Source organism: Cyanistes caeruleus, unplaced genomic scaffold (genome assembly GCF_971803275.1).
Source record: "Cyanistes caeruleus unplaced genomic scaffold, bCyaCae1.hap1.1 HAP1_SCAFFOLD_124, whole genome shotgun sequence".
NCBI lineage: Eukaryota > Metazoa > Chordata > Aves > Passeriformes > Paridae > Cyanistes > Cyanistes caeruleus.
The window spans coordinates 190122-212436 of record NW_028255921.1 but is presented as its reverse complement, the minus strand read 5'-3'; the positions used below and the strand labels follow the sequence as shown (position 1 = coordinate 212436).

The following is a 22315-nucleotide window of genomic DNA, read 5'->3' as shown; positions in this document are numbered from 1 at the left end:
GCAGCTTTCCATATCTCTGCAAGATTTCTTCATCCCTCAACACGTCTGACTTTATTATGTCCAACGATGCATTTGGGTTTCTTCCGTCCTCTTGTGTGCCCGTGAGTAACCTTCCACGTGGATGAAGGAGATTGTGTACAGGACAATTGATTGCGGCATTGCCATTTGGCTTCACTGTCACTCAGTTGAACACGGTCCTTATCTAAGAAGGACTTCCAAGAAATGGGTAGGAGTTTTGGCTGTGAGAGGAGCAGAAAGCACATTTTCTACAGCAAATTGCTAGCTGATGCACTTTCCTCCTTGCCAAAATAGTGATTGCCATTCATCTTCCTGGGAAGAATGTAAAGACCCATTCAGAGATGCCAGGTTCAGCTGGCCTGTGGCTTTGTGTACCTCATTTCACATGTCCAATTTCAAGGGCCACTAAAAGAGGCTCATGTTTGCCTTGCTACCCACAAGTGCTGTAGGTATTTCCAGGAGAAGAGGGAAAACATCGCTGTCCTGTGGTGTGGTAGAAATGCCACCACAACTGTGATTGTGTGAGCAAAGCCAGCCAGTGCTTTTTGGGGCAGCAGCAGCAGCTGAGAGTGTGGCAGAGCGGTTGTGATACTCTTTTTAGAGTCCTGCAAACATTGTTCCCGAAACAACCCACAGCTTTGCAAATGTGCCCGAAGAAAATGCAAAGAGAACTGGGGTGTGAAAATCAAAGACTGTTTATCTGTAGAAGAAAAGGAACAAGAATGAACTACACCACATATTTACACTGTAAGAATATTGGTAACAACAACAACAACAACAACAACAAACTATAGAACCTATTTACCTGAGAAGAGATCTAACAAAACTCTATGAAACGTATTTACAGACAACTTAAACAAACTCTAAAACCTCTATCCTGAACACAACAACTGTAAAACGTATGTACAGCAGGGTGGCATCTGTGTCTGTGATGTCCCTAAGTCCTGGAAGAAAAACAAGTAGCACGGTCAGTGCAGTCAGGCACGGAAGGGTGTTCCATGTGCTGCCGGGCTGGGACACTGGCCCAGTGGGACTCTGCTGCCAGAAGGGAGCCTGGCTGGGGGCTGTGGCCCAGGCACTGGAACAGGGCTTGTGTGGCCCACAGCAAGCCCAGGCCAGGCCAGGGATGGCCAGCAGAATCCAGTGCATGGGCTAGCGTGTCCCTGAGCAGGGAGTGCCCAGCCCGGCCCCAGGCTGGCAGCAGGGGACCCACTCTGCCTGTGGGGAGCACCTGCCTGTTCTGCTGCTGGCATCGGTCTTCATCCCAAGACCATGTTTTCCTCCTTGTCTTTTAGATCAATATCCATCTCTTCAATAGAATCTTTCGTTTCCACCTCCATCTCTTCCTCTGTCTCGTACATATCCGCCTCCTTCTCTTCCTCTCCAGTATCCTCTCCGTCCACTTCCATGGCTTCTTCTCTATCAGTCTGTGTATCGACGTCCGTCTCCTCCTCTCCGTCTGTGCCAGCCTGCAGAGGTAGCAAAATTTCAGCGTGGGGTCCCTTTCCCACCCTGTCCCACAGAGCTCCAGCCCAGCCAGGCAGCTGCGGGGTGTCCGCCTCCGTGGAATAGTACCATACCTCTTTTGGAACAAATGCAGACATCCTGCAGGGATGGAGAGCAAAATCCAAGCGATGGGGAGTTTTGGGGACTGCTGGGGGAATCAGGGAGCAGGTGGCAACAAGGTGACAGGGGTAGGCTTGGAGCAGGGTGAATGAAGAGCGTGCTGGCACAAGGAGCCAAGGGTTGTGTTGTGGCCGTTGCTGGATGCTGGAAGTTCTAGCTGGAGCGTGCACTGTGACATCACCGCCAGGAGTTCAGGCCCAGGCTGAAGAGGACAACGGAGACCGTAGAATGAATGACGGAATCCCTGGGTGCTTGGGCTTGGAAGGGACCCTAAAGACCATCTTGTTCCAAGCGGAGCAATCTTTGCCCAGAATAGGTTGCTCAGAGCCCCGCTCCCAGCTGGCCTTGGATGTTGCCAAGGATGGAGCATCCCCAGCCTCTGTGCACAGCCTGGGCCAGTGGCCCAGCAGCCGGAGTGGAAAAGAGCAGCTTCATTAGATCCAACTTCAAGCTCACTCCTGCAGTTGAAAGGCTTCTCCTCTCTGTGCCCATCTTTCCTAGAGCTGCAGGGAGGCCTCGCCAGCCCCCTTCTCTTTCCAGGCTGAGCATCCCCAGCCCCACACGGACAGCAGTCCGATGCGTGGCAGTCAAGGCTAAAGGGTAGCAAATGGCTACATCAGGAAGTGAGAGATGGAAGCTTTTGGAGATGGAAGCTTTACCTCTAAATGTAGAAAAGAAAGCAAAGTGGAGGGGGAAATGGTGGGACTCTGGCTCTGTTCTAACTGGCGAAGATTTTCTTTTCTTCTTTTCTGTCGTGCTAACCCAAGTTTTGTTGTTTGAAAGGAGGTTTAGCAAAATATCCATCGTCTTTTCCACTGCTGAAACACTGAACAACATCTGGGCAGGCTGAGGATGCAGAGCAAAACCTGCAAATATCTACTGCTGATCATGATCCTGGGGAATGCAGCTAAAGCCAGCCAAAAGCAATTTCTGGAAAGTCAAGCCTGCTTTACGTTTTCTGGAGTTTGCTTGTGCCAACTTCACCAGTCATTTCTAAAAAAGGAAAAGAAACTCCAAGCAAAAGAGAGAAAAACACAAAGAAACCAACCCAAAGAAACCAATCAAACAAACAGATAAAACACCCCCAATCAAACCAAAGGCAATGAGAAGTTAGGACTAGTTGTAAGGATATCACAGCAGGCGAATGGCTGCTTCCTACTTGGATCACCATCCAAAGCCACCTAGAACAACTTCTCCAAAACATATCCAACAGGAGAAATGGAAAAAGTGATCCATGGCAGCTCTGCATTGTGGTGGAGGATGAGCATGCAGTAGTGCAGATGCAGCACTGCCCACCCTCCAGGCTGCTGTTTGCTCTGCTGAAAGACTCTTGCAGGACTGTGGCCCCTCTCCATGCAATGGAAATCATTGCCACAGCTCTCAGTTGAGGCACTGGCATTTCCAGAGCCAGATTCAGGCACAATCCTACTGCCTGCTGAGCATCTGGGAAAGGTGCTGAGCATCTTCAGGCCTAGAAGCACAAAAGAGCTCAGGCTCTCCCCGAACTGTGGGTTTTCAGGGCAGCTTTCCATATCTCTGCAAGATTTCTTCATCCCTCAACACGTCTGACTTTATGATGTCCAACGATGCATTTGGGTTTCTTCCGTCCTCTTGTGTGCCCGTGAGTAACCTTCCACGTGGATGAAGGAGATTGTGTACAGGACAATTGATTGCGGCATTGCCATTTGGCTTCACTGTCACTCAGTTGAACACGGTCCTTATCTAAGAAGGACTTCCAAGAAATGGGTTGGAGTTTTGGCTGTGAGAGGAGCAGAAAGCACATTTTCTACAGCAAATTGCTAGCTGATGCACTTTCCTCCTTGCCAAAATAGTGATTGCCATTCATCTTCCTGGGAAGAATGTAAAGACCCATTCAGAGATGCCAGGTTCAGCTGGCCTGTGGCTTTGTGTTCCTCATTTCACATGTCCAATTTCAAGGGCCACTAAAAGAGGCTCATGTTTGCCTTGCTACCCACAAGTGCTGTAGGTATTTCCAGGAGAAGAGGGAAAACATCGCTGTCCTGTGGTGTGGTAGAAATGCCACCACAACTGTGATTGTGTGAGCAAAGCCAGCCAGTGCTTTTTGGGGCAGCAGCAGCTGCTGAGAGTGTGGCAGAGCGGTTTTGATACTCTTTTTAGAGTCCTGCAAACATTGTTCCCGAAACAACCCACAGCTTTGCAAATGTGCCCGAAGAAAATGCAAAGAGAACTGGGGTGTGAAAATCAAAGACTGTTTATCTGTAGAAGAAAAGGAACAAGAATGAACTACACCACATATTTACACTGTAAGAATATTGGTAACAACAACAACAACAACAACAACAAACTATAGAACCTATTTACCTGAGAACAGCTCTAACAAAACTCTATGAAACGTATTTACAGGCAACTTAAACAAACTCTAAAACCTCTATCCTGAACACAACAACTGTAAGACGTATGTACAGCAGGGTGGCATCTGTGTCTGTGATGTCCCTAAGTCCTGGAAGAAAAACAAGTAGCACGGTCAGTGCAGTCAGGCACGGAAGGGTGTTCCATGTGCTGCCGGGCTGGGACACTGGCCCAGTGGGACTCTGCTGCCAGAAGGGAGCCTGGCTGGGGGCTGTGGCCCAGGCACTGGAACAGGGCTTGTGTGGCCCACAGCAAGCCCAGGCCAGGCCAGGGATGGCCAGCAGAATCCAGTGCATGGGCTAGCGTGTCCCTGAGCAGGAAGTGCCCAGCCCGGCCCCAGGCTGGCAGCAGGGGACCCACTCTGCCTGTGGGGAGCACCTGCCTGTTCTGCTGCTGGCATCGGTCTTCATCCCAAGACCATGTCTTCCTCCTTGTCTTTTAGATCAATATCCATCTCTTCAATAGAATCTTTCGTTTCCACCTCCATCTCTTCCTCTGTCTCGTACATATCCGCATCCATCTCTTCCTCTCCAGTATCCTCTCCGTCCACTTCCATGGCTTCTTCTCTATCAGTCTGTGTATCGACGTCCGTCTCCTCCTCTCCGTCTGTGCCAGCCTGCAGAGGTAGCAAAATTTCCCACCCTGTCCCACAGAGCTCCAGCCCAGCCAGGCAGCTGCGTGGTGTCTGCCTCCGTGGAATAGTACCATACCTCTTTTGGAACAAATGCAGACATCCTGCAGGGATGGAGAGCAAAATCCAAGTGATGGGGAGCTTTGGGGACTGCTGTGGGAATCAGGGAGCAGGTGGCAACAAGGTGACAGGGGTAGGCTTGGAGCAGGGTGAATGAAGAGCGTGCTGGCACAAGGAGCCAAGGGTTGTGTTGTGGCCGTTGCTGGATGCTGGAAGTTCTAGCTGGAGCGTGCACTGTGACATCACCGCCAGGAGTTGAGGCCCAGGCTGAAGTGGACAACGGAGACCGTAGAATGAATGACGGAATCCCTGGGTGCTTGGGCTTGGAAGGGACCCTAAAGACCATCTTGTTCCAAGCGGAGCAATCTTCGCCCAGAATAGGTTGCTCAGAGCCCCGCTCCCAGCTGGCCTTGGATGTTGCCAAGGATGGAGCATCCCCAGCCTCTGTGCACAGCCTGGGCCAGTGGCCCAGCAGCCGGAGTGGAAAAGAGCAGCTTCATCAGATCCAACTTCAAGCTCACTCCTGCAGTTGAAAGGCTTCTCCTGTCTGTGCCCATCTTTCCTAGAGCTGCAGGGAGGCCTCGCCAGCCCCCTTCTCTTTCCAGGCTGAGCATCCCCAGCCCCACACGGACAGCAGTCCGATGCGTGGCAGTCAAGGCTAAAGGGTAGCAAATGGCTACATCAGGAAGTGAGAGATGGAAGCTTTTGGAGATGGAAGCTTTACCTCTAAATGTAGAAAAGAAAGCAAAGTGGAGGGGGAAATGGTGGGACTCTGGCTCTGTTCTAACTGGCGAAGATTTTCTTTTCTTCTTTTCTGTCGTGCTAACCCAAGTTTTGTTGTTTGAAAGGAGGTTTAGCAAAATATCCATCGTCTTCTCCACTGCTGAAACACTGAACAACATCTGGGCAGGCTGAGGATGCAGAGCAAAACCTGCAAATATCTACTGCTGATCGTGATCCTGGGGAATGCAGCTAAAGCCAGCCAAAAGCAATTTCTGGAAAGTCAAGCCTGCTTTACATTTTCTGGAGTTTGGTTGTGCCAACTTCACCAGTCATTTCTAAAAAAGGAAAAGAAACTCCAAGCAAAACAGAGAAAAACACAAAGAAACCAACCCAAAGAAACCAATCAAACAAACAGCTAAAACACCCCCAATCAAACCAAAGGCAATGAGAAGTTAGGACTAGTTGTAAGGATATCACAGCAGGCGAATGGCTGCTTCCTACTTGGATCACCATCCAAAGCCACCTAGAACAACTTCTCCAAAACATATCCAACAGGAGAAATGGAAAAAGTGATCCATGGCAGCTCTGCATTGTGGTGAAGGATGAGCATGCAGTGGTCCAGATGCAGCATTGCCCACCCTCCAGGCTGCTGTTTGCTCTGCTGAAAGACTCTTGCAGGACTGTGGCCCCTCTCCATGCAATGGAAATCATTGCCACAGCTCTCAGTTGAGGCACTGGCATTTCCAGAGCCAGATTCAGGCACAATCCTACTGCCTGCTGAGCATCTGGGAAAGCTGCTGAGCATCTTCAGGCCTAGAAGCACAAAAGAGCTCAGGCTCTCCCCGAACTGGGTTTTCAGGGCAGCTTTCCATATCTCTGCAAGATTTCTTCAGCCCTCAACACGTCTGACTTTATGATGTCCAACGATGCATTTGGGTTTCTTCCATCCTCTTGTGTGCCCGTGAGTAACCTTCCACGTGGATGAAGGAGATTGTGTACAGGACAATTGATTGCGGCATTGCCATTTGGCTTCACTGTCACTCAGTTGAACACGGTCCTTATCTAAGAAGGACTTCCAAGAAATGGGTAGGAGTTTTGGCTGTGAGAGGAGCAGAAAGCACATTTTCTACAGCAAATTGCTAGCTGATGCACTTTCCTCCTTGCCAAAATAGTGATTGCCATTCATCTTCCTGGGAAGAATGTAAAGACCCATTCAGAGATGCCAGGTTCAGCTGGCCTGTGGCTTTGTGTACCTCATTTCACATGTCCAATTTCAAGGGCCACTAAAAGAGGCCTTGCTACCCACAAGTGCTGTAGGTATTTCCAGGAGAAGAGGGAAAACATCGCTGTCCTGTGGTGTGGTAGAAATGCCACCGCAACTGTGATTGTGTGAGCAAAGCCAGCCAGTGCTTTTTGGGGCAGCAGCAGCAGCTGAGAGTGTGGCAGAGCGGTTTTGATACTCTTTTTAGAGTCCTGCAAACATTGTTCCCGAAACAACCCACAGCTTTGCAAATGTGCTCGAAGAAAATGCAAAGAGAACTGGGGTGTGAAAATCAAAGACTGTTTATCTGTAGAAGAAAAGGAACAAGAATGAACTACACCACATATTTACACTGTAAGAATATTGGTAACAACAACAACAACAACAACAACAACAACAACAACAAACTATAGAACCTATTTACCTGAGAACAGCTCTAACAAAACTCTATGAAACGTATTTACAGACAACTTAAACAAACTCTAAAACCTCTATCCTGAACACAACAACTGTAAGACGTATGTACAGCAGGGTGGCATCTGTGTCTGTGATGTCCCTAAGTCCTGGAAGAAAAACAAGTAGCACGGTCAGTGCAGTCAGGCACGGAAGGGTGTTCCATGTGCTGCCGGGCTGGGACACTGGCCCAGTGGGACTCTGCTGCCAGAAGGGAGCCTGGCTGGGGGCTGTGGCCCAGGCACTGGAACAGGGCTTGTGTGGCCCACAGCAAGCCCAGGCCAGGCCACGGATGGCCAGCAGAATCCAGTGCATGGGCTAGCGTGTCCCTGAGCAGGAAGTGCCCAGCCCGGCCCCAGGCTGGCAGCAGGGGACCCACTCTGCCTGTGGGGAGCACCTGCCTGTTCTGCTGCTGGCATCGGTCTTCATCCCAAGACCATGTCTTCCTCCTTGTCTTTTAGATCAATATCCATCTCTTCAATAGAATCTTTCGTTTCCACCTCCATCTCTTCCTCTGTCTCGTACATATCCGCATCCATCTCTTCCTCTCCAGTATCCTCTCCGTCCACTTCCATGGCTTCTTCTCTATCAGTCTGTGTATCGACGTCCGTCTCCTCCTCTCCGTCTGTGCCAGCCTGCAGAGGTAGCAAAATTTCCCACCCTGTCCCACAGAGCTCCAGCCCAGCCAGGCAGCTGCGGGGTGTCTGCCTCCGTGGAATAGTACCATACCTCTTTTGGAACAAATGCAGACATCCTGCAGGGATGGAGAGCAAAATCCAAGCGATGGGGAGCTTTGGGGACTGCTGGGGGAATCAGGGAGCAGGTGGCAACAAGGTGACAGGGGTAGGCTTGGAGCAGGGTGAATGAAGAGCGTGCTGGCACAAGGAGCCAAGGGTTGTGTTGTGGCCGTTGCTGGATGCTGGAAGTTCTAGCTGGAGCGTGCACTGTGACATCACCGCCAGGAGTTCAGGCCCAGGCTGAAGTGGACAACGGAGACCGTAGAATGAATGACGGAATCCCTGGGTGCTTGGGCTTGGAAGGGACCCTAAAGACCATCTTGCTCCAAGCGGAGCAATCTTCGCCCAGAAGAGGTTGCTCAGAGCCCCGCTCCCAGCTGGCCTTGGATGTTGCCAAGGATGGAGCATCCCCAGCCTCTGTGCACAGCCTGGGCCAGTGGCCCAGCAGCCGGAGTGGAAAAGAGCAGCTTCATTAGATCCAACTTCAAGCTCACTCCTGCAGTTGAAAGGCTTCTCCTCTCTGTGCCCATCTTTCCTAGAGCTGCAGGGAGGCCTCGCCAGCCCCCTTCTCTTTCCAGGCTGAGCATCCCCAGCCCCACACGGACAGCAGTCTGATGCGTGGCAGTCAAGGCTAAAGGGTAGCAAATGGCTACATCAGGAAGTGAGAGATGGAAGCTTTTGGAGATGGAAGCTTTACCTCTAAATGTAGAAAAGAAAGAAAAGTGGAGGGGGAAATGGTGGGACTCTGGCTCTGTTCTAACTGGCGAAGATTTTCTTTTCTTCTTTTCTGTCGTGCTAACCCAAGTTTTGTTGTTTGAAAGGAGGTTTAGCAAAATATCCATCGTCTTCTCCACTGCTGAAACACTGAACAACATCTGGGCAGGCTGAGGATGCAGAGCAAAACCTGCAAATATCTACTGCTGATCATGATCCTGGGGAATGCAGCTAAAGCCAGCCAAAAGCAATTTCTGGAAAGTCAAGCCTGGCTTACGTTTTCTGGAGTTTGGTTGTGCCAACTTCACCAGTCATTTCTAAAAAAGGAAAAGAAACTCCAAGCAAAAGAGAGAAAAACACAAAGAAACCAACCCAAAGAAACCAATCAAACAAACAGATAAAACACCCCTAATCAAACCAAAGGCAATGAGAAGTTAGGACTAGTTGTAAGGATATCACAGCAGGAGAATGGCTGCTTCCTACTTGGATCACCATCCAAAGCCACCTAGAACAACTTCTCCAAAACATATCCAACAGGAGAAATGGAAAAAGTGATCCATGGCAGCTCTGCATTGTGGTGAAGGATGAGCATGCAGTGGTCCAGATGCAGCATTGCCCACCCTCCAGGCTGCTGTTTGCTCTGCTGAAAGACTCTTGCAGGACTGTGGCCCCTCTCCATGCAATGGAAATCATTGCCACAGCTCTCACTTGAGGCACTGGCATTTCCAGAGCCAGATTCAGGCACAATCCTACTGCCTGCTGAGCATCTGGGAAAGCTGCTGAGCATCTTCAGGCCTACAAGCACAAAAGAGCTCAGGCTCTCCCCGAACTGGGTTTTCAAGGCAGCTTTCCGTATCTCTGCAAGATTTCTTCAGCCCTCAACACGTCTGACTTTATTATGTCCAACGATGCATTTGGGTTTCTTCCGTCCTCTTGTGTGCCCGTGAGTAACCTTCCACGTGGATGAAGGAGATTGTGTACAGGACAATTGATTGCGGCATTGCCATTTGGCTTCACTGTCACTCAGTTGAACACGGTCCTTATCTAAGAAGGACTTCCAAGAAATGGGTAGGAGTTTTGGCTGTGAGAGGAGCAGAAAGCACATTTTCTACAGCAAATTGCTAGCTGATGCACTTTCCTCCTTGCCAAAATAGTGATTGCCATTCATCTTCCTGGGAAGAATGTAAAGACCCATTCAGAGATGCCAGGTTCAGCTGGCCTGTGGCTTTGTGTACCTCATTTCACATGTCCAATTTCAAGGGCCACTAAAAGAGGCTCATGTTTGCCTTGCTACCCACAAGTGCTGTAGGTATTTCCAGGAGAAGAGGGAAAACATCGCTGTCCTGTGGTGTGGTAGAAATGCCACCACAACTGTGATTGTGTGAGCAAAGCCAGCCAGTGCTTTTTGGGGCAGCAGCAGCAGCTGAGAGTGTGGCAGAGCGGTTGTGATACTCTTTTTAGAGTCCTGCAAACATTGTTCCCGAAACAACCCACAGCTTTGCAAATGTGCCCGAAGAAAATGCAAAGAGAACTGGGGTGTGAAAATCAAAGACTGTTTATCTGTAGAAGAAAAGGAACAAGAATGAACTACACCACATATTTACACTGTAAGAATATTGGTAACAACAACAACAACAACAACAACAAACTATAGAACCTATTTACCTGAGAAGAGATCTAACAAAACTCTATGAAACGTATTTACAGACAACTTAAACAAACTCTAAAACCTCTATCCTGAACACAACAACTGTAAAACGTATGTACAGCAGGGTGGCATCTGTGTCTGTGATGTCCCTAAGTCCTGGAAGAAAAACAAGTAGCACGGTCAGTGCAGTCAGGCAGGGAAGGGTGTTCCATGTGCTGCCGGTCTGGGACACTGGCCCAGTGGGACTCTGCTGCCAGAAGGGAGCCTGGCTGGGGGCTGTGGCCCAGGCACTGGAACAGGGCTTGTGTGGCCCACAGCAAGCCCAGGCCAGGCCAGGGATGGCCAGCAGAATCCAGTGCATGGGCTAGCGTGTCCCTGAGCAGGGAGTGCCCAGCCCGGCCCCAGGCTGGCAGCAGGGGACCCACTCTGCCTGTGGGGAGCACCTGCCTGTTCTGCTGCTGGCATCGGTCTTCATCCCAAGACCATGTCTTCCTCCTTGTCTTTTAGATCAATATCCATCTCTTCAATAGAATCTTTCGTTTCCACCTCCATCTCTTCCTCTGTCTCGTACATATCCGCATCCTTCTCTTCCTCTCCAGTATCCTCTCCGTCCACTTCCATGGCTTCTTCTCTATCAGTCTGTGTATCGACGTCCGTCTCCTCCTCTCCGTCTGTGCCAGCCTGCAGAGGTAGCAAAATTTCAGCGTGGGGTCCCTTTCCCAGCCTGTCCCACAGAGCTCCAGCCCAGCCAGGCAGCTGCGGGGTGTCCGCCTCCGTGGAATAGTACCATACCTCTTTTGGAACAAATGCAGACATCCTGCAGGGATGGAGAGCAAAATCCAAGCGATGGGGAGCTTTGGGGACTGCTGGGGGAATCAGGGAGCAGGTGGCAACAAGGTGACAGGGGTAGGCTTGGAGCAGGGTGAATGAAGAGCGTGCTGGCACAAGGAGCCAAGGGTTGTGTTGTGGCCGTTGCTGGATGCTGGAAGTTCTAGCTGGAGCGTGCACTGTGACATCACCGCCAGGAGTTCAGGCCCAGGCTGAAGTGGACAACAGAGACCGTAGAATGAATAATGGAATCCCTGGGTGCTTGGGCTTGGAAGGGACCCTAAAGACCATCTTGTTCCAAGCGGAGCAATCTTCACCCAGAATAGGTTGCTCAGAGCCCCGCTCCCAGCTGGCCTTGGATGTTGCCAAGGATGGAGCATTCCCAGCCTCTGTGCACAGCCTGGGCCAGTGGCCCAGCAGCCGGAGTGGAAAAGAGCAGCTTCATTAGATCCAACTTCAAGCTCACTCCTGCAGTTGAAAGGCTTCTCCTCTCTGTGCCCATCTTTCCTAGAGCTGCAGGGAGGCCTCGCCAGCCCCCTTCTCTTTCCAGGCTGAGCATCCCCAGCCCCACACGGACAGCAGTCTGATGCGTGGCAGTCAAGGCTAAAGGGTAGCAAATGGCTACATCAGGAAGTGAGAGATGGAAGCTTTTGGAGATGGAAGCTTTACCTCTAAATGTAGAAAAGAAAGAAAAGTGGAGGGGGAAATGGTGGGACTCTGGCTCTGTTCTAACTGGCGAAGATTTTCTTTTCTTCTTTTCTGTCGTGCTAACCCAAGTTTTGTTGTTTGAAAGGAGGTTTAGCAAAATATCCATCGTCTTCTCCACTGCTGAAACACTGAACAACATCTGGGCAGGCTGAGGATGCAGAGCAAAACCTGCAAATATCTACTGCTGATCGTGATCCTGGGGAATGCAGCTAAAGCCAGCCAAAAGCAATTTCTGGAAAGTCAAGCCTGGCTTACGTTTTCTGGAGTTTGGTTGTGCCAACTTCACCAGTCATTTCTAAAAAAGGAAAAGAAACTCCAAGCAAAAGAGAGAAAAACACAAAGAAAGCAACCCAAAGAAACCAATCAAACAAACAGATAAAACACCCCCAATCAAACCAAAGGCAATGAGAAGTTAGGACTAGTTGTAAGGATATCACAGCAGGCGAATGGCTGCTTCCTACTTGGATCACCATCCAAAGCCACCTAGAACAACTTCTCCAAAACATATCCAACAGGAGAAATGGAAAAAGTGATCCATGGCAGCTCTGCATTGTGGTGAAGGATGAGCATGCAGTGGTCCAGATGCAGCATTGCCCACCCTCCAGGCTGCTGTTTGCTCTGCTGAAAGACTCTTGCAGGACTGTGGCCCCTCTCCATGCAATGGAAATCATTGCCACAGCTCTCAGTTGAGGCACTGGCATTTCCAGAGCCAGATTCAGGCACAATCCTACTGCCTGCTGCGCATCTGGGAAAGCTGCTGAGCATCTTCAGGCCTAGAAGCACAAAAGAGCTCAGGCTCTCCCCGAACTGGGTTTTCAGGGCAGCTTTCCATATCTCTGCAAGATTTCTTCATCCCTCAACACGTCTGACTTTATGATGTCCAACGATGCATTTGGGTTTCTTCCGTCCTCTTGTGTGCCCGTGAGTAACCTTCCACGTGGATGAAGGAGATTGTGTACAGGACAATTGATTGCGGCATTGCCATTTGGCTTCACTGTCACTCAGTTGAACACGGTCCTTATCTAAGAAGGACTTCCAAGAAATGGGTAGGAGTTTTGGCTGTGAGAGGAGCAGAAAGCACATTTTCTACAGCAAATTGCTAGCTGATGCACTTTCCTCCCTGCCAAAATAGTGATTGCCATTCATCTTCCTGGGAAGAATGTAAAGACCCATTCAGAGATGCCAGGTTCAGCTGGCCTGTGGCTTTGTGTACCTCATTTCACATGTCCAATTTCAAGGGCCACTAAAAGAGGCTCATGTTTGCCTTGCTACCCACAAGTGCTGTAGGTATTTCCAGGAGAAGAGGGAAAACATCGCTGTCCTGTGGTGTGGTAGAAATGCCACCACAACTGTGATTGTGTGAGCAAAGCCAGCCAGTGCTTTTTGGGGCAGCAGCAGCAGCTGAGAGTGTGGCAGAGCGGTTGTGATACTCTTTTTAGAGTCCTGCAAACATTGTTCCCGAAACAACCCACAGCTTTGCAAATGTGCCCGAAGAAAATGCAAAGAGAACTGGGGTGTGAAAATCAAAGACTGTTTATCTGTAGAAGAAAAGGAACAAGAATGAACTACACCACATATTTACACTGTAAGAATATTGGTAACAACAACAACAACAACAACAACAAACTATAGAACCTATTTACCTGAGAAGAGATCTAACAAAACTCTATGAAACGTATTTACAGACAACTTAAACAAACTCTAAAACCTCTATCCTGAACACAACAACTGTAAAACGTATGTACAGCAGGGTGGCATCTGTGTCTGTGATGTCCCTAAGTCCTGGAAGAAAAACAAGTAGCACGGTCAGTGCAGTCAGGCACGGAAGGGTGTTCCATGTGCTGCTGGGCTGGGACACTGGCCCAGTGGGACTCTGCTGCCAGAAGGGAGCCTGGCTGGGGGCTGTGGCCCAGGCACTGGAACAGGGCTTGTGTGGCCCACAGCAAGCCCAGGCCAGGCCAGGGATGGCCAGCAGAATCCAGTGCATGGGCTAGCGTGTCCCTGAGCAGGGAGTGCCCAGCCCGGCCCCAGGCTGGCAGCAGGGGACCCACTCTGCCTGTGGGGAGCACCTGCCTGTTCTGCTGCTGGCATCGGTCTTCATCCCAAGACCATGTCTTCCTCCTTGTCTTTTAGATCAATATCCATCTCTTCAATAGAATCTTTCGTTTCCACCTCCATCTCTTCCTCTGTCTCGTACATATCCGCATCCTTCTCTTCCTCTCCAGTATCCTCTCCGTCCACTTCCATGGCTTCTTCTCTATCAGTCTGTGTATCGACGTCCGTCTCCTCCTCTCCGTCTGTGCCAGCCTGCAGAGGTAGCAAAATTTCAGCGTGGGGTCCCTTTCCCAGCCTGTCCCACAGAGCTCCAGCCCAGCCAGGCAGCTGCGGGGTGTCCGCCTCCGTGGAATAGTACCATACCTCTTTTGGAACAAATGCAGACATCCTGCAGGGATGGAGAGCAAAATCCAAGCGATGGGGGGCTTTGGGGACTGCTGGGGGAATCAGGGAGCAGGTGGCAACAAGGTGACAGGGGTAGGCTTGGAGCAGGGTGAATGAAGAGCGTGCTGGCACAAGGAGCCAAGGGTTGTGTTGTGGCCGTTGCTGGATGCTGGAAGTTCTAGCTGGAGCGTGCACTGTGACATCACCGCCAGGAGTTCAGGCCCAGGCTGAAGTGGACAACAGAGACCGTAGAATGAATAATGGAATCCCTGGGTGCTTGGGCTTGGAAGGGACCCTAAAGACCATCTTGTTCCAAGCGGAGCAATCTTCACCCAGAATAGGTTGCTCAGAGCCCCGCTCCCAGCTGGCCTTGGATGTTGCCAAGGATGGAGCATTCCCAGCCTCTGTGCACAGCCTGGGCCAGTGGCCCAGCAGCCGGAGTGGAAAAGAGCAGCTTCATTAGATCCAACTTCAAGCTCACTCCTGCAGTTGAAAGGCTTCTCCTCTCTGTGCCCATCTTTCCTAGAGCTGCAGGGAGGCCTCGCCAGCCCCCTTCTCTTTCCAGGCTGAGCATCCCCAGCCCCACACGGACAGCAGTCTGATGCGTGGCAGTCAAGGCTAAAGGGTAGCAAATGGCTACATCAGGAAGTGAGAGATGGAAGCTTTTGGAGATGGAAGCTTTACCTCTAAATGTAGAAAAGAAAGAAAAGTGGAGGGGGAAATGGTGGGACTCTGGCTCTGTTCTAACTGGCGAAGATTTTCTTTTCTTCTTTTCTGTCGTGCTTACCCAAGTTTTGTTGTTTGAAAGGAGGTTTAGCAAAATATCCATCATCTTCTCCACTGCTGAAACACTGAACAACATCTGGGCAGGCTGAGGATGCAGAGCAAAACCTGCAAATATCTACTGCTGATCGTGATCCTGGGGAATGCAGCTAAAGCCAGCCAAAAGCAATTTCTGGAAAGTCAAGCCTGGCTTACGTTTTCTGGAGTTTGGTTGTGCCAACTTCACCAGTCATTTCTAAAAAAGGAAAAGAAACTCCAAGCAAAAGAGAGAAAAACACAAAGAAACCAACCCAAAGAAACCAATCAAACAAACAGATAAAACACCCCCAATCAAACCAAAGGCAATGAGAAGTTAGGACTAGTTGTAAGGATATCACAGCAGGCGAATGGCTGCTTCCTACTTGGATCACCATCCAAAGCCACCTAGAACAACTTCTCCAAAACATATCCAACAGGAGAAATGGAAAAAGTGATCCATGGCAGCTCTGCATTGTGGTGAAGGATGAGCATGCAGTGGTCCAGATGCAGCATTGCCCACCCTCCAGGCTGCTGTTTGCTCTGCTGAAAGACTCTTGCAGGACTGTGGCCCCTCTCCATGCAATGGAAATCATTGCCACAGCTCTCAGTTGAGGCACTGGCATTTCCAGAGCCAGATTCAGGCACAATCCTACTGCCTGCTGCGCATCTGGGAAAGCTGCTGAGCATCTTCAGGCCTAGAAGCACAAAAGAGCTCAGGCTCTCCCCGAACTGGGTTTTCAGGGCAGCTTTCCATATCTCTGCAAGATTTCTTCAGCCCTCAACACGTCTGACTTTATTATGTCCAATGATGCATTTGGGTTTCTTCCGTCCTCTTGTGTGCCCGTGAGTAACCTTCCACGTGGATGAAGGAGATTGTGTACAGGACAATTGATTGCGGCATTGCCATTTGGCTTCACTGTCACTCAGTTGAACACGGTCCTTATCTAAGAAGGACTTCCAAGAAATGGGTAGGAGTTTTGGCTGTGAGAGGAGCAGAAAGCACATTTTCTACAGCAAATTGCTAGCTGATGCACTTTCCTCCCTGCCAAAATAGTGATTGCCATTCATCTTCCTGGGAAGAATGTAAAGACCCATTCAGAGATGCCAGGTTCAGCTGGCCTGTGGCTTTGTGTACCTCATTTCACATGTCCAATTTCAAGGGCCACTAAAAGAGGCTCATGTTTGCCTTGCTACCCACAAGTGCTGTAGGTATTTCCAGGAGAAGAGGGAAAACATCGCTGTCCTGTGGTGTGGTAGAAATGCCACCACAACTGTGATTGTGTGAGCAAAGCCAGCCAGTGCTTTTTGGGGCAGCAGCAGCAGCTGAGAGTGTGGCAGAGCGGTTGTGATACTCTTTTTAGAGTCCTGCAAACATTGTTCCCGAAACAAGCCACAGCTTTGCAAATGTGCCCGAAGAAAATGCAAAGAGAACTGGGGTGTGAAAATCAAAGACTGTTTATCTGTAGAAGAAAAGGAACAAGAATGAACTACACCACATATTTACACTGTAAGAATATTGGTAACAACAACAACAACAACAACAACAAACTATAGAACCTATTTACCTGAGAAGAGATCTAACAAAACTCTATGAAACGTATTTACAGACAACTTAAACAAACTCTAAAACCTCTATCCTGAACACAACAACTGTAAAACGTATGTACAGCAGGGTGGCATCTGTGTCTGTGATGTCCCTAAGTCCTGGAAGAAAAACAAGTAGCACGGTCAGTGCAGTCAGGCACGGAAGGGTGTTCCATGTGCTGCCGGTCTGGGACACTGGCCCAGTGGGACTCTGCTGCCAGAAGGGAGCCTGGCTGGGGGCTGTGGCCCAGGCACTGGAACAGGGCTTGTGTGGCCCACAGCAAGCCCAGGCCAGGCCAGGGATGGCCAGCAGAATCCAGTGCATGGGCTAGCGTGTCCCTGAGCAGGGAGTGCCCAGCCCGGCCCCAGGCTGGCAGCAGGGGACCCACTCTGCCTGTGGGGAGCACCTGCCTGTTCTGCTGCTGGCATCGGTCTTCATCCCAAGACCATGTTTTCCTCCTTGTCTTTTAGATCAATATCCATCTCTTCAATAGAATCTTTCGTTTCCACCTCCATCTCTTCCTCTGTCTCGTACATATCCGCCTCCTTCTCTTCCTCTCCAGTATCCTCTCCGTCCACTTCCATGGCTTCTTCTCTATCAGTCTGTGTATCGACGTCCGTCTCCTCCTCTCCGTCTGTGCCAGCCTGCAGAGGTAGCAAAATTTCAGCGTGGGGTCCCTTTCCCACCCTGTCCCACAGAGCTCCAGCCCAGCCAGGCAGCTGCGGGGTGTCCGCCTCCGTGGAATAGTACCATACCTCTTTTGGAACAAATGCAGACATCCTGCAGGGATGGAGAGCAAAATCCAAGCGATGGGGAGCTTTGGGGACTGCTGGGGGAATCAGGGAGCAGGTGGCAACAAGGTGACAGGGGTAGGCTTGGAGCAGGGTGAATGAAGAGCGTGCTGGCACAAGGAGCCAAGGGTTGTGTTGTGGCCGTTGCTGGATGCTGGAAGTTCTAGCTGGAGCGTGCACTGTGACATCACCGCCAGGAGTTCAGGCCCAGGCTGAAGTGGACAACAGAGACCGTAGAATGAATAATGGAATCCCTGGGTGCTTGGGCTTGGAAGGGACCCTAAAGACCATCTTGTTCCAAGCGGAGCAATCTTTGCCCAGAATAGGTTGCTCAGAGCCCCGCTCCCAGCTGGCCTTGGATGTTGCCAAGGATGGAGCATCCCCAGCCTCTGTGCACAGCCTGGGCCAGTGGCCCAGCAGCCGGAGTGGAAAAGAGCAGCTTCATTAGATCCAACTTCAAGCTCACTCCTGCAGTTGAAAGGCTTCTCCTGTCTGTGCCCATCTTTCCTAGAGCTGCAGGGAGGCCTCGCCAGCCCCCTTCTCTTTCCAGGCTGAGCATCCCCAGCCCCACACGGACAGCAGTCTGATGCGTGGCAGTCAAGGCTAAAGGGTAGCAAATGGCTACATCAGGAAGTGAGAGATGGAAGCTTTTGGAGATGGAAGCTTTACCTCTAAATGTAGAAAAGAAAGAAAAGTGGAGGGGGAAATGGTGGGACTCTGGCTCTGTTCTAACTGGCGAAGATTTTCTTTTCTTCTTTTCTGTCGTGCTTACCCAAGTTTTGTTGTTTGAAAGGAGGTTTAGCAAAATATCCATCATCTTCTCCACTGCTGAAACACTGAACAACATCTGGGCAGGCTGAGGATGCAGAGCAAAACCTGCAAATATCTACTGCTGATCGTGATCCTGGGGAATGCAGCTAAAGCCAGCCAAAAGCAATTTCTGGAAAGTCAAGCCTGGCTTACGTTTTCTGGAGTTTGGTTGTGCCAACTTCACCAGTCATTTCTAAAAAAGGAAAAGAAACTCCAAGCAAAAGAGAGAAAAACACAAAGAAACCAACCCAAAGAAACCAATCAAACAAACAGATAAAACACCCCCAATCAAACCAAAGGCAATGAGAAGTTAGGACTAGTTGTAAGGATATCACAGCAGGCGAATGGCTGCTTCCTACTTGGATCACCATCCAAAGCCACCTAGAACAACTTCTCCAAAACATATCCAACAGGAGAAATGGAAAAAGTGATCCATGGCAGCTCTGCATTGTGGTGAAGGATGAGCATGCAGTGGTCCAGATGCAGCATTGCCCACCCTCCAGGCTGCTGTTTGCTCTGCTGAAAGACTCTTGCAGGACTGTGGCCCCTCTCCATGCAATGGAAATCATTGCCACAGCTCTCAGTTGAGGCACTGGCATTTCCAGAGCCAGATTCAGGCACAATCCTACTGCCTGCTGAGCATCTGGGAAAGCTGCTGAGCATCTTCAGGCCTAGAAGCACAAAAGAGCTCAGGCTCTCCCCGAACTGTGGGTTTTCAGGGCAGCTTTCCATATCTCTGCAAGATTTCTTCATCCCTCAACACGTCTGACTTTATGATGTCCAACGATGCATTTGGGTTTCTTCCGTCCTCTTGTGTGCCCGTGAGTAACCTTCCACGTGGATGAAGGAGATTGTGTACAGGACAATTGATTGCGGCATTGCCATTTGGCTTCACTGTCACTCAGTTGAACACGGTCCTTATCTAAGAAGGACTTCCAAGAAATGGGTAGGAGTTTTGGCTGTGAGAGGAGCAGAAAGCACATTTTCTACAGCAAATTGCTAGCTGATGCACTTTCCTCCTTGCCAAAATAGTGATTGCCATTCATCTTCCTGGGAAGAATGTAAAGACCCATTCAGAGATGCCAGGTTCAGCTGGCCTGTGGCTTTGTGTACCTCATTTCACATGTCCAATTTCAAGGGCCACTAAAAGAGGCTCATGTTTGCCTTGCTACCCACAAGTGCTGTAGGTATTTCCAGGAGAAGAGGGAAAACATCGCTGTCCTGTGGTGTGGTAGAAATGCCACCACAACTGTGATTGTGTGAGCAAAGCCAGCCAGTGCTTTTTGGGGCAGCAGCAGCAGCTGAGAGTGTGGCAGAGCGGTTGTGATACTCTTTTTAGAGTCCTGCAAACATTGTTCCCGAAACAACCCACAGCTTTGCAAATGTGCCCGAAGAAAATGCAAAGAGAACTGGGGTGTGAAAATCAAAGACTGTTTATCTGTAGAAGAAAAGGAACAAGAATGAACTACACCACATATTTACACTGTAAGAATATTGGTAACAACAACAACAACAACAACAACAAACTATAGAACCTATTTACCTGAGAAGAGATCTAACAAAACTCTATGAAACGTATTTACAGACAACTTAAACAAACTCTAAAACCTCTATCCTGAACACAACAACTGTAAAACGTATGTACAGCAGGGTGGCATCTGTGTCTGTGATGTCCCTAAGTCCTGGAAGAAAAACAAGTAGCACGGTCAGTGCAGTCAGGCAGGGAAGGGTGTTCCATGTGCTGCCGGGCTGGGACACTGGCCCAGTGGGACTCTGCTGCCAGAAGGGAGCCTGGCTGGGGGCTGTGGCCCAGGCACTGGAACAGGGCTTGTGTGGCCCACAGCAAGCCCAGGCCAGGCCAGGGATGGCCAGCAGAATCCAGTGCATGGGCTAGCGTGTCCCTGAGCAGGGAGTGCCCAGCCCGGCCCCAGGCTGGCAGCAGGGGACCCACTCTGCCTGTGGGGAGCACCTGCCTGTTCTGCTGCTGGCATCGGTCTTCATCCCAAGACCATGTCTTCCTCCTTGTCTTTTAGATCAATATCCATCTCTTCAATAGAATCTTTCGTTTCCACCTCCATCTCTTCCTCTGTCTCGTACATATCCGCATCCTTCTCTTCCTCTCCAGTATCCTCTCCGTCCACTTCCATGGCTTCTTCTCTATCAGTCTGTGTATCGACGTCCGTCTCCTCCTCTCCGTCTGTGCCAGCCTGCAGAGGTAGCAAAATTTCAGCGTGGGGTCCCTTTCCCAGCCTGTCCCACAGAGCTCCAGCCCAGCCAGGCAGCTGCGGGGTGTCCGCCTCCGTGGAATAGTACCATACCTCTTTTGGAACAAATGCAGACATCCTGCAGGGATGGAGAGCAAAATCCAAGCGATGGGGAGCTTTGGGGACTGCTGGGGGAATCAGGGAGCAGGTGGCAACAAGGTGACAGGGGTAGGCTTGGAGCAGGGTGAATGAAGAGCGTGCTGGCACAAGGAGCCAAGGGTTGTGTTGTGGCCGTTGCTGGATGCTGGAAGTTCTAGCTGGAGCGTGCACTGTGACATCACCGCCAGGAGTTCAGGCCCAGGCTGAAGTGGACAACAGAGACCGTAGAATGAATAATGGAATCCCTGGGTGCTTGGGCTTGGAAGGGACCCTAAAGACCATCTTGTTCCAAGCGGAGCAATCTTCACCCAGAATAGGTTGCTCAGAGCCCCGCTCCCAGCTGGCCTTGGATGTTGCCAAGGATGGAGCATTCCCAGCCTCTGTGCACAGCCTGGGCCAGTGGCCCAGCAGCCGGAGTGGAAAAGAGCAGCTTCATTAGATCCAACTTCAAGCTCACTCCTGCAGTTGAAAGGCTTCTCCTCTCTGTGCCCATCTTTCCTAGAGCTGCAGGGAGGCCTCGCCAGCCCCCTTCTCTTTCCAGGCTGAGCATCCCCAGCCCCACACGGACAGCAGTCTGATGCGTGGCAGTCAAGGCTAAAGGGTAGCAAATGGCTACATCAGGAAGTGAGAGATGGAAGCTTTTGGAGATGGAAGCTTTACCTCTAAATGTAGAAAAGAAAGAAAAGTGGAGGGGGAAATGGTGGGACTCTGGCTCTGTTCTAACTGGCGAAGATTTTCTTTTCTTCTTTTCTGTCGTGCTAACCCAAGTTTTGTTGTTTGAAAGGAGGTTTAGCAAAATATCCATCGTCTTCTCCACTGCTGAAACACTGAACAACATCTGGGCAGGCTGAGGATGCAGAGCAAAACCTGCAAATATCTACTGCTGATCGTGATCCTGGGGAATGCAGCTAAAGCCAGCCAAAAGCAATTTCTGGAAAGTCAAGCCTGGCTTACGTTTTCTGGAGTTTGGTTGTGCCAACTTCACCAGTCATTTCTAAAAAAGGAAAAGAAACTCCAAGCAAAAGAGAGAAAAACACAAAGAAAGCAACCCAAAGAAACCAATCAAACAAACAGATAAAACACCCCCAATCAAACCAAAGGCAATGAGAAGTTAGGACTAGTTGTAAGGATATCACAGCAGGCGAATGGCTGCTTCCTACTTGGATCACCATCCAAAGCCACCTAGAACAACTTCTCCAAAACATATCCAACAGGAGAAATGGAAAAAGTGATCCATGGCAGCTCTGCATTGTGGTGAAGGATGAGCATGCAGTGGTCCAGATGCAGCATTGCCCACCCTCCAGGCTGCTGTTTGCTCTGCTGAAAGACTCTTGCAGGACTGTGGCCCCTCTCCATGCAATGGAAATCATTGCCACAGCTCTCAGTTGAGGCACTGGCATTTCCAGAGCCAGATTCAGGCACAATCCTACTGCCTGCTGCGCATCTGGGAAAGCTGCTGAGCATCTTCAGGCCTAGAAGCACAAAAGAGCTCAGGCTCTCCCCGAACTGGGTTTTCAGGGCAGCTTTCCATATCTCTGCAAGATTTCTTCATCCCTCAACACGTCTGACTTTATGATGTCCAACGATGCATTTGGGTTTCTTCCGTCCTCTTGTGTGCCCGTGAGTAACCTTCCACGTGGATGAAGGAGATTGTGTACAGGACAATTGATTGCGGCATTGCCATTTGGCTTCACTGTCACTCAGTTGAACACGGTCCTTATCTAAGAA

The 22315-nt window shown here is 50.2% G+C and overlaps 1 long non-coding RNA gene across 1 annotated transcript; it reads right to left on the bottom strand.

The window, feature by feature from the left end:
- Positions 1-697: 697 nt before the first annotated feature.
- LOC147646102 (uncharacterized) lies at positions 698-11302 on the bottom strand. Its single transcript, XR_015281959.1, has 6 exons — positions 11055-11302; positions 10710-10943; positions 9850-10418; positions 4746-6702; positions 4418-4651; positions 698-962 (listed from the first exon to the last, which is right to left on the bottom strand). It is a non-coding gene; the product is annotated as an uncharacterized LOC147646102 (long non-coding RNA).
- Between the last annotated feature and the right edge of the window lie 11013 nt (positions 11303-22315).